Source organism: Oryx dammah, unplaced genomic scaffold, assembly GCF_014754425.2.
Source record: "Oryx dammah isolate SB20612 unplaced genomic scaffold, SCBI_Odam_1.1 HiC_scaffold_10, whole genome shotgun sequence".
NCBI classification, from domain to species: Eukaryota; Metazoa; Chordata; class Mammalia; order Artiodactyla; family Bovidae; genus Oryx; species Oryx dammah.
Genome location: NW_024070194.1, coordinates 61,184,299 through 61,197,493, shown reverse-complemented (window position 1 = coordinate 61,197,493; position 13,195 = coordinate 61,184,299). Strand labels below are relative to the sequence as shown.

Here is a 13,195-nt window from a genome sequence, read left to right as displayed (position 1 = left end):
CAAACTTAAAATGTTGCTTCAATCAAATATGTTGGCTAGTTAAATATTCCTAATTACTTGTTCACCACAAAAGGAAAAATATATATGAATTATGTACTTTTTAGAACCATACATGCATACATTTGACCATTTTATTTATATATTTGGCTTAGTTGTCTCAAGTAAGAACTTCTGAAAGATTGTTTTGGGACTCTGCAATTCCTAAATGTTGAAAAAGACACAAAATTAGTTATATGTTAAATTATCTTCCGGCTAAACGTGATTAGTCTCAAAAAACCAGAAAAGCAATATGTTTTGATTGCAAAGCTAACTGTTTTTTCTCTGGAAAACTTCAGTCTGTGAATGACTGAACTGACAGAACTGAGCTGTGACATAATGTGGTTCGAATAGAAACAGAATGCTTTGGATTGAAGAATATCTGCTATTTTGCTTCAGAATAATCTAGTCAACTCATTCCTACATTTACATTTGAATTTCAACTTGCATAGTTTTTTTTCTCAGGTGTATTTCTAAATTTTAGCTATCAAAGCCAGAATAATCTCCCCAACTATAACCATAACCCAAAGCACAAATACAAGCAGGGCTGTCACTGATGGAAAAGGAAATAATTTCTGCCCCAAAGTAGAGAGTCTTTAATAATATTCTCAAGGCACAAAATCCACATTGCACATATCTGTATCTACAGCCACATGGACACAGTCCTCCAAAATAAGACAAAAAAAAAAAAAAAAAGAAGAAGGAATGCACACTGTGGATATGCATGTGGTTTCCTGACAAGAACTATACGATTTGGGGCAGTTCTCTCATAAGATGAAAGCAATAAAGAACTTAAGGACAGCAGGTAGATAGGGACACTGTTTCCATTTAGGTAGGCCATACCACCAAGACTAGCTATTGCACACAAATTATGCCATGACTGAAAAGTCATCTCACAGCAAATCCCAATTTTCCTCAGTGACCACTACTGCTGATATTGTGTAAGTCAATCTTACATAGAAAAATTCATCATTATTCAAGTACAATGAAAGAAAATCTCATTACACTATTGAAGAAGCAATTCTGTAAATACTTATTGGATCAATATATGTAATATATTCTTAAAGATATAAAACTGGACTATGCCTTTAGTTTATTCTAGCACCAATAAGATACCAACTCTTAAGGAACATCATCAGTCCACGAGGACTTCCTGAATAGTTTTACATTAGACTGCCTTAGTAACAAGCCACACTAAATATCACATCTAGACATGTCTCAGTATTGATTACACTTGCGAATAAGCAGGCATCTTCTTCAACCAATGAAAAAACATTTATGAAACTGACGCAATGTGCCTCTGATATGATTTGAAGATAGGGAGATGTGGAAAACTGAATGTCAAGGATTGTCTGGCTTTCCCAGAGCCCAAGCTCTAAGTTCAAGGTAAGTGGTGGGGGCCAGAGAAATAGACAGGTATACAAAGTCCCAGTCAGGTAGGAGGGTGGATAAGGGGTCATTGTGATCAAGGCACACATTTATAAGCACACTGAGACAGGCTCTAGGAAAGTGCCTGACAGAACAGTAAATAAATTCGGTGTACAAAGGTCAGGTATATGGTGTAAGATAAAGATCAAGAACCAGAATGTCTGAGAAATGCAGCATAAACAGAGCGTTTGGGAGGAGGGCAGAAATAGGACACTGGTCACAAGAGAAGCAGCACATAACAAGGAGCCTGGATGGCAGGAGCTAATGAGAAAAACGAAGGCCAGAAACTTGATCCATCGCCCAGCTGTATCAGCCTGTGGACATTTTAAGCAGTTCCTGTAAAGTCACCATCCAGCCCCTATGACCTACTAGCCTGGGGCTTGGGGCAGGAGGATGTGGGCACCTGGATGAAATAGGAAGTTGGGGGAGAACAGGGAAATCTGTGACTACAAAGATAAGATTACAACTTGATTGTTTTATGTGTAAGACAGAAAGGTAAATATATACGTACACTCAATCTATTATCCAACTTGGACCTCAATTTTGATCTATATAAAACCCAAAACTACCACTTCCCATCTTCATTGCTAATGTTCAACAATACTTAGTAATAGATAATAATAAAATACTAAACAGAAAGCAAGAACGCCCAGTCTCTCCGTTACGTGTAGCCATTTACGATTTATAAAGCTCTTTCAAAGCTTACTCATTTGACACAGATGCTAGAGACACATTTATATCCTTCTTGATGATCAGACCTTCTTTTTCCCAATCAACTTAGCTTCACAGGAAATATATTTTTAAAGTTTTATTGTTTGCTACTTCAAGTGTCAGATGGTTCTCCTTCAGACACATATGGAATCCTTTGATTTAATTTTGGCAAATCAATGAAAGACACATGTGTATCTTGGAACAAGTGCTATTCATTAGTATTTGATCCTTTCCTCAACTTCACACTCAGAAAAGGAAACTTATGACGTTTCTTTCATTCCAACTCTATTGATACTAGGAATATGAGTCTCTCTAAGGAATTCAAATTCAGTCAGAGCCCTGAACCTTTTTCTTGGGGGAGCAACAGAACTAAAGAAGAGTTTGTAACAATCTACACTGTGGGCCCCCCACCCCCGCCCCAGGCTAGATGTACTGACTAAATGGCTAAATATAATTATGTAATATTCTACCAACTGGATTTTATATTATAAAGGAATCATTTGTTTTCCTATAGATTCGTTTCACCACAGAAATTCAGTATTTCAATCAACTCCTTAAACCTTCCTAAACTTAAAGTGAAAGTGGAAGTGTTAGTTGCTCAGTCACGTCCAACTCTTTGTGACCCCACGGACCGTAGCCCACCAGGCTCTTTGTGACCCCACAGACTGTAGCCTGCCAGGTTTCTCTGTCCATAGAATTCTCCAGGCAAGTAGGTAACTATTCCTTTCTCCAGGGATCTTCCCAACCCAAGGATCAAACACTGGTCTCTGGCACTCAGGCAGATTCTTTACCATCTGAGCCACCAAGAAGCCTTAAACTTAAATGAAGATATTAAACAGATTTTGACAGATTCTAGCAGACATCTCAAAACTGGATGGGCAACAACACTCAAATACACGGAAGGGAAATAGTATAACTGGGATTCTCTTATTGGATGTACTTTATTTACAGAAGTCAGGCTGGGAAGGATTGGATTTTTTTTCAGGGGATTAAGGGTTGTCAATCAGTAATCACAAAACTGAATTAGTGGCAAAAATAGAAATACTGGAAAGCTTATTTTAAATGAAGGCAAAGAGTTTAAAATCCAGAGTGTATTTTCTTGTAGGCTGTTCTGGTTATCTAATTTTAAAAATGCTCATCACTGAAAACCAATAACATGAACTTGGGACAGAAAACCATCTATAAATCATAAACCAGAAATCTTCAGTGGAAAAACAGAATCAACAGAAAAAATTAATGTGAATACTGGGCAAAGTATTGTGACTTTATGGACACTATTCATATTAAAAGATATTTAGAAACGCTGCTGATTGGATACATACCCACCCCTTTAAAATACACTAGCAGTTTATTATTGTGCCTGCGTTTAACATTTCTGTTTCCCGTTTCATAGCAAATTAAGCTCTCCATGATGTCTATTGTTCTTTAGGAACTTAAGGCAGATCCTAGTGGTCTTCACTGAGCCTAGGAAAGCGATGACTTGTTCAAGCTCTTCACTGAGCAAGCGCTCCTGGTCCTGTTCCAGGCACCGGAAGGAAAGCCACATGGTCCATTCAATTCTCTGACTCCATGTATTTCATGATTAAACAAGAAGCTAGAGTACACCAAGAGAGGGGCCATAAAAGGCATGAATTTCAGAATTCTGATGGGCACTTCTACTCTATTGAGTCCCTACTGAGAAGAGATGTCCTCAATAAACAAAACACTGACAGAAAATTATTTATATGAGAATGGAAGTGTTAATGTAGGAATAATTTACTGATGTCTTGGTTATGAAAGGTCATTAGCTGACTCAGGTATTGTAATAAACATAGGTTTCAAAGTTACATTCTGGTGATACATTCTACATGACTTCTTTTTAAAAAAAATATAACAAGCTACATTCAAGTCAAATTAACTTTAATTAACACTAATAAATTAAAGACTAATGCCAAGTTTTAGAGATTTAACACGTGCAGCAAAGCTGTTTCTTTAAATTTCAGATCAAATTTAAGTAGAATATATTTATATATTCTATAATATACATGAATGTCTAATATGAGGTCTAAACTGCACCTACAGTTTACAGTACTGTATTACACACTTTAAAATATTTTAAAAGGGTAGTTCTCATGTTAAGTGTTCTTATCACAACACACAAATGTACACACAAAAGAACACAAGGAAATTTTTAGAGGTGGTATACATGTTCATCACCTTAATGTAGTGACAGTATCACAGACCTATGTGCATGTCTGAACTCATCAAAATTTATAGATTATATAGGTGCAAAATTTGTATGTCAATTATGCCTCAATACAGAGAAGGCAATGGCAACCCACTCCAGTACTCTTGCCTGGCAAATCCCATGGACAGAGGAGCCTGGTAGGCTGCAGTCCATGGGGTCACGAAGAGTCGGACATGACTGAGTGACTTCAATTTCACTTTTCACTTTCATGCATTGGAGAAGGAAATGGCAACCCACCCCAGTGTTCTTGCCTGGAGAATCCCAGGGACGGGGGAGCCTGGTGGGCTGCCATCTATGAGGTCGCACAGAGTCAGACACGACTGAAGCGACTTAGCAGCAGCAGCAGCAGAGCTTAAAAAAAAGTATAGAGAAAAATAAAGCAAAGCAAAGGGATAGTTATGAGTGTGTGTGGGTTGAGAGATTTCAAGGCAGAGTGATCAAGGAAACCCTTCCTGATTTGTTGTTGCTGTTGTTCAGTCACTAAGTCATATCCAACTCTGCGACCCCATGGACTGCAGCATGCCAGGATTCCCTGCCCTTCACTATCTCCTGGAGGTTGCTCAGACTCATGTCCATTGAGTTGGTGATACCATCCAACCATCTCATCCTCTGTCACCCACTTCTTCTTTCTGATTAGTTGACATTTAATCAGACCTGAAGGAAGTGAGCAAACCACAGAAATATCTGGGATAGACTGCTCCAGACAAAGGCATCAGAGATTGCAAAGGCCCACATGTGAGAAGACCTAACATCAATAGCTCAGAGGTCTGTGTGGCTGGAGCAGGTAGTCCAGGAGAAGATGAACAGGGGACAAGACCAAGGGCCAGACGATTTGACACGTTGCAGACTGGATCTCAGTTTTTAGACGCAGTGTGATTGAAGCCATTATATTATTTTGAACAAAGATGTAATGAGATCAGGTGCAAGTTTTTAAAGGTCACTGGCAGCCGAGTGGTGGCCAGCCCGAAAAAGTAAGAATGGAATTACAAAAACCAGGAGCCAATATCTGCAATCTCTAGGAGACAGAATGGTGATCCTCTTGGGGTACAGTGGACGTGGTGAGACATGGCTGGATGAGACATGAACACATTTTGGAGACAGAGCCAACAGGCTTACAGATGGATTAGATGTGAAGTGAGAGGAAGAAAGGTAATGGGCGAGGCCAGGGTTTTTGCCTCAGTACTGAGGTGAAGTGTTGTGTCATCAGCTGAGCTGGTGAACAAAGGCAAGAGCAGATGTTTGTTTGTTTTGTGGGGAAGACAGGAAATAAGATTTTGGTTCTAGACATAAGATTTAAGATGCCTGGTAAATATCCAGCTGTTGACTATTTTGTCTGGAGTCTGGGAGTCTGAGAGTAGGAAGGAAGGTGCTTAGGTTTTGATGTTTCTGCTCTTCTACACAAATGACAAATGTTAACAATAAGAGTAGCTGTGATATTTGAAATAAAAATCCACCAGTCTGTCTCTACACCATTAACCCCTCCAGAAGACTGATAAGACCTTGTGGTCATTTGATGCTCAAAGAGTCAAGACTCTTGGTAAAATCTAGATTATTCAAAGCAAAATGGATGCTTAAGCGGATTAAACTTCCAAGGCAGAGACTCGGTGGCTTACCAGGCTAGGTTACTGGTCCTCTAAATTGCCTCTACGTCTCCTGCACAATGAAGTCCAAGGAAACATGCAAAGAAACCATATTCAATTATATTCAGCAGAACTCTGCCTCTGAAGAGACAGTGGCTCAGCAGCACCCACTCTCTGGCTCTGGCTCATCTCTTAGATGCACAGTCCCCGGGCTTAATGTATGCCAAATACATTAAGTTTACAATGTACTATATTCTCTCTCACATGCTACGTCTCTGCCTAAAACACTTCTTTCCCATCAGTCAGCCTGGCTGATTCTAACTCTCCATTACAATGCCTTCCTGAGCACAATGGGTTCATGCATCTGGTTCACCCACCAAAAAGCAAGTTCACTGATGACAATAACTTTATCTTTTATATTTGTGTTTCCAGAATCTCACAAATATGGGAAATACTGGATAAATGTTTGGTTAATGGACAAATGGAATTATGGGTGTTTAACCAGGGCTGCTGGCTATCTAGTTGGCGCACTGCCTCTTGGCACATCTACAGACCATATACTGAGAATTCCAGAAGGTACTGAAGCATCTCTTGCAACCTAAGCTCTTTTGAGGACATATTATATGGAATGGAATGCTATAAAGCACAGCCTAGCTGGGACTGTCCCAGAATTCAGAAACTTGTTTTCCATCACTTAAGGCAGGACGAGGATTCTGGTCCAATAAGATCCTTCCAGAGCAAAATGGAAAAGTTCACAAGGCTGAGACACTGAGAAGGTCGGCTTTGAAAAGTGCATCTGCTTTTCCTCCCCATCACACTCCCATCCCCTTTATGCTCCAGAGGAAAATAGAAACACATAAAATGCCTGAAGCAAAACTGAACTAGAAGAGTAAACACTGGGTGAGATGGCAAACACATAAAAATATAAGTAATACAAAACACTGTGAATTAAAAGAAACCAAAGAAATACAAAGCAGTACCAGAAGGCAAATACATGTTGCCGGCAAGTGACCTAAAGACAAACACAAAGATCAAAGAAAACCTTGCAGTGAAATAAGCAGAAATCATCAGGATTATTCCCACTCAAGGAAATGTGTGTCAAATGAAAATAAGTTAACCTAATCTAGTACCAAAAGGCAATAAAGATAATTTCAAATAATACCATTCAAGAATCAAAACAAAATTAGATGACATTTAAATAAAAGCCTTCTTTATTGAAGCAAGGCAACAGAGTAGAGATGGAAAATGCAAGCCCCTTGGTAACGTAATATCTTAGAAAGTAGACCTAAAACTAAAGAAAGCCCAAAATAATCCCATAAGAAAATGAAAATATTCAGCAATCAAAGCAAGATGGGAAAATATCATGAGAAGTGCATAACTACAACAATGATAAAAACGCAAAGGAGAAGGTTTCTATGTTAATGCCCATGAAAACCAAATGTGAATGATGAAAACATTGTAGTTCTGCCTCAAGGAAATGAGCTGATTGTTTAACCCTTTGTCCTAACAACCTAAATTTCCTGTAACTCAGAAAAAGGACCCCGAAACTATAATTCTCGTAACTGTCCAATCATTCAATACACAAAGTAAAGCAGGTCACCTTCAGGACATAAACACATTCTCATACATAGAAAAGAGAAAGAAGAAAACAAGAGTTTATTTCAATTACGGCACTTGGCTTAGGAAATGTAAAACATCTTAGAAAAGCTACTTGTTACAGAAGTGGAATCTGAGCCGGGTAGGATCAGGTGACCTCCCGAGACCCCAGACCGAGGAGTGCGAGAGTGGGATGAAGCCTCCTGCCCTTGCACACCGTTCTTTCTACCACAGGATAAGCTGCTACCATACACGGCATCTCGACAGCAGGGAGTCAGCCCAACATGAAAGGTCACATCTCTGGGACATCATACTTTTTATCATATGAAATTCTAACCTAAATGGAAAAAAATCAGTAAAATCTGGAATAAAGAAAAAGATGGCATCTCTAAATAGAAACATTCTCTTTTTTCTCCATCTTACCAATAATAAGCATTGTTCTAAAGTCCCTTCCAATTTTCAGAATAGTATTTAAACAAATCTATGTGTTTTAACTGAGGACACTAAAGGTTTTCATCAAACCGCTGTCATCACCATGAAAGGTACCTCCTTCTACAGACTCACTCAGCACCTCCTGACCAGGGCCCAGCACAGCATGCATTTCAAAGGGGACCCCAAATTTCAAAGCAACCAGGACCTCATGGGTACTACTTCTTTGCCTCCCCACCAGAAAAGAAACTATCCTGGGAATGTTTCCACTTTCAGGTCTTTTTTTCTCTCTTTCAGCTATGCTTTAATGTCATTGAAACATATCAAAACAAAAATGGGAGGCTTTTCTTGAAGGCCTTGCATAACAAAATTTCATATTTTTAAAAAAAACTTACATATATTTATATATGCAGTTCTAATTTTTCAGATATTAATATTTTGTACACCTAAAACTAATACAACTTTATATGTCAATTATATCTCAATTGGTTTAAAAAATGGAGTGGAATAAGTGGGAAAAAAATTAATTTGACCATTTCATTTATTCACCAAATATTTGCCGAGTGCTTAGTCTAAGATCTAGGGACAGAGTAGTCATAGTAAACAACACAGCCACTATCCCAGCCCTGGGTTCGATCCCTGGGTTGGGAAGATCCCCTGGAGAAGGAAAAGCCACCCAGTGTTCTGGCCTGGAGAATTTCATGGGCTGTATAGTCCATGGGGCCGCAAAGAGTCAGACACGACTGAACGACTTTCACTTTCACTATGGGCATCTATCCTAGTTAGGAGAGACAGACAAGCACATAAACAAATAAATATATATCTCAGGTGATGTCAAGTGCTATGAATAAAGAGCAAAGAGTAAAGGGCCAGACAGAATGGGAAGCAGTCCTGTTTTATATCTGGTAGTTAGAGAGGGTCTCTCTGATCAAGTGATCCTGAGCAAAGATATGAAGAAAAATAGGTCTAGACAAGCAAATAGCTCAGGTGCAGTGGGAGAGAGAGTGTTTCAAGCTGGGGGCACACGCAGGTGCAAAGGTGGGTATAAAGCAGGGAGACTGGGATGGGAAGAGAGGATGAGTGAACCAAGAAAAGCAGGAAATGGTTCAGGGCGGCAGTCAGGGCCCAGGTCGGAAGAGGGCCCTGTAGGCAACGGCAAGGATTTGTGTTTTATTCAGCATGAAATGGTAGCAGAAGAATGATGTGATCTAACTGGTATTAGATTTAGGTGTTTCCTAAAGAGCCTCATCCTTAGGAATCATCCTTAGGAATGCTCAGTGAGCTTGCAATGATTCTTAAAGGCTAAAAACTGCTGAGTTTGACAGTACAGTAACTCATGTCAGTACATGTAACTCATGTCAGTACAGTAACTCATGTCCTGGTGATACCATTCAAAGCACCCTGAAATGTATGCTTGGAATTCTTAGTGGATGCTGGATCCTAAAATTTGAATGGGTGAAAGCATGTCTGCAAAGCAAAGAATGTGAACAGGAAGAAAATTATGAAATTCCTGAAGGACCACAGAAAAGCAGGCTCAACAGAGAACAGCTGTTGTCAAAGCTGTTTGATGGATGTTACTTCTATTTTGGGGGAACCTTCAAACACCATCCAAAGGACAACCTTATTAAGCTTGTCGCTGCCGGTGGGGGCCAGATCCTCATCAGAAAGCCCAAGCCAGACAGTGACATGACTCAAACCATCAATACAGTTGCGTTCCATGCCAAACCTGATTCTGATCAGCGCTTCTGCACACAGTATATCATCTATGAGGACTTGTCTAATCATCACCCAGAAAGGGTTCAGCAGGGCAAAGTCTGGATGGCTCCTTCCAGCTGGTTTATAGATTGTGTGATGTCCTTTGAGTTGCTCCCTCTTGACAACTGAACTCGTACAGTGTGATAACCTAGTGATTGCAGTTTTCATCAGTCACATTTTTACAAATAGGTAGACTCATTCATCGGAGAAGGCGATGGCACCCCACTCCAGTACTCTTGCCTGGAAAATCCCAAGGATGGAGGAGCCTGGTAGGCTGCAGTCCATAGGGTTGCTAAGAGTCGGACACGACTGAGCGACTTCACTTCCACTTTTCACTTTCATGCATTGGAGAAGGAAATGGCAACCCACTCCAGTGTTCTTGCCTGGAGAATCCCAGGGACAGGGGAGCCTGGTGGGCTGCCGTCTATGTGGTCACACGGAGTCGGACATCACTGAAGTGATTTAGCAGCAAAGAGCCTCTGGCTGCCAGGTGGAGAACAGACCAAGGCAAAGAAAGGACTGGTGGCTTGGGGTGGCAAGAACAGAAGCTGGAAACTCGTCCAGAAACTTCTGTGACGACTGGAGGCAGAGAGGGCAGCAGCTGAAATGGGGGAACAGTGGGGGCCGGGGGCAGAGGTGGGCCATGCAGTCAGATTCTGGATGTGTTCGTCCCAAGCAAGCTGACAAGATCTGTTAATGATCTGCATGTGGATGTGAGTGACAGACAAGTGTGGAGGATGATCCCTAAGGATGTGAAGTTAGTGTCTGGAAAGTCGCAGTCGCTACTTAGCAACCCGGGGGCCTGGAAAAGTAGCAGAATGTTGTGGAGAAGGTGAGGAGGCATTTTTGGACTTATTAGGTTAGATATATCACTGATTGTTTGAATACAGACATAAGGTACCAATCTGTAGAATATGATTTGCTTCACTTAAAATTAGAAGCATATTCTCAGGTATCCCCAAATCTTTTTGAATTAACCTAGAAATACTATGGGTATGCCACTGTGTTAATGTTATAAAAACTTACTGGTACATCTACACTTTTGCTTCATACCTCAATATCAACTTTCCAAAATTGGAAATGTCACCAAACACAAGCCTTTTAACAGGTGACTAAGAATGACAGGTTATAAATACCTCCAAGGAGTCAGCTTTTCTTACAAGGCATTATTTAAGTTATGGAGACACTCCTTCCCGATAAAAATCTTCCTTTTGCCACCTTTCATGGAGTCTGATGTTCCTCCACTTTAAAAAAAAATGTAATTTATTCTCTCTTAACCATGTGCTGCTGCTGCTGCTAAATCACTTCAGTCGTGTCCGACTCTGTGCGACCCCACAGACGGCAGCCCACCAGGCTCCCCCGTCCCTTTGTTACTCTTACTCAAATTCCATTATAAATGTAAGAACATTTATGTATACTTTCTTTCAATGGAGACATTTCTTATTCATTTTGGCAGAGTGTAGGATCCTCTTGCTAGAAATAATCAGAAAGTAGTGGGGGCTTGACAGGAGAAAGAGAAGATAAACCACCAACAGTGGGTTTTTAGATGAGCCAACAGAATCGGAGACAAGTGCCAAACTCCTCCCTGGCACAGACGGAGCTGAGAAACCTGCAGAAGGGGGCTCAAACTCTCCTTCTCCACACAGCTGAATCCAAGACCTGATCACCGACACAGGTGATAACTTCCCGTTTATCTCCAGTGCAGCCTCCTCCTCTGGACTCTAACTGCCTGCTCAATGCCTCCATTTGAATGTCTCACTGATGCACCACTTCTGTGTTCTGTTCTGTCTCTGAGAAACATTATTTTCCCAAAGCCCACTGGCATAGTTCAGTTCCATTTAGCATTCCCATCTCAGCTCAAATCTTCCTTCCCTGAGGAAGGCTCCCGTGACATCAAGGCCAGATGGAGTACCCCCTTGTGGCCCCCATGTGCTCCCCTCCCAGCACTTAATCTGTTCATAATTATAGATTACTTGGGTAAGTATCTGCTCAATGTCAGGGTCTTCACCAGACTCCAAACCCCTTAGAGCAGATGCATATCTCTGCTGCTCACTGCTATGTACACTGCCAGATCTGAGCTCTTGGCTGATGCACAAAAAGCACTCAAACATTTGGTGATTTAATGAATGAATGCTGTGTTTGTGTATTCAGACATGAAGTTAAACGGTCCCTGATGAAGCAAAGACTCTAAGGTGCATCGCTTTGGTGAGAGACATCAGTTCTACCACGTTGAACTGAGAAAGTTAAAAAAGGTTGATGAAAATTTATTCCTGTGTTTGCTTTGGGTTTTATTTATCTTACCAGGCATCAATATTATTCTGTACCTATAGAGTCACAGAGGACATGGAAGGGAGAAATCAATAGCCCCAAGCCAAAAAAATAAAGTTACTGAATCCTTTGTTAGATAAGCAGACACTGAAAGAGGAGCTCTCACACATTTATCTTACCTACAAGAAAGAAACACTAGTTCATGAACATTAGAAGCATAGAGGAAGGAGACTCTTAAAAACTTTCTACAAAGATCAAGCCAAAAAAAAGAAAAGTCAAACTCATAGAAACAGATAGCAGAACAGTAGTTGCCAGAGGCTGGGGGAAATAGGTAGAAATTGGTAAAAGGGTACAAATTTTTGCTACACAATGAATAAGGTACAAGAAGCTAAAGAATAACACAGTGACTATAGTTGATAACACTGTGCTGTATAAATGAAATTTGTTGACAGAGTAGAACTTCAGTGCTCTCGCCAAAGAAAAAAAAGATGTATTTGTGAGGTAATGGATATGTTAATTAACTAACTGGGGAGAATCCTTTCACAACGTATCATATATCAGATCATCATGATGTACAGTTTAAATATCTTACAATTTTATATGTCAATTATACCTCACTTTATCTGAAATTTTAAAAAGAAACATCTTTCTACCAAGCTAAGGCAAGTCTGAATGTACAATTTAAGATTATTGACTGTAATTGATTCTCTTCTCAAAGGGGTTTTTCCTATAAGTGCAAAAAAACAATTACTCAATTGCAAGAGATTCCATAGTTTCATCAGGTCCATAGTCACATTACTTTTCCCAAGATGTTAAACTCCTCCACTTCAAAATCTCCTGCCTTAGGGATTTCAGTGCTACGGCCTTTGGTTGTAATGGAAATTCAGTTTTCCTTTTGTTCTGTGTTCATTCCTCTCCCCCTCCCCACGGCACTACAGCTAGAGAAGTTTAACATCCAAAACAATTTCAACGACCAATTTCTAGACCTAAGCCATCAGCTTGGATCCAGAAAACAGAAGAATGTAGAGGACAAGGATAGTAATATAAGATACAAAGATTATTAACAATCAACAGTATTTTCCATTTTTTAAAAATCTCATATCCCAAGTACATACCCCATTTCTTTTTGGCAAGATCTAACTCTGTCTGCAACTGTATATGAATA

General features: G+C 40.1%; 1 protein-coding gene and 1 pseudogene across 4 annotated transcripts in view; one reads left to right on the top strand and one right to left on the bottom strand.

The window, feature by feature from the left end:
* The window catches only part of NEBL (nebulette), a 384,633-nt gene that overhangs the window by 16,319 nt on the left and 355,119 nt on the right, over window positions 1-13,195 (bottom strand). The gene's annotated exons all lie outside the window — the stretch shown is intronic.
* Window positions 9,278-9,894, top strand: LOC120869327 (annotated as a pseudogene).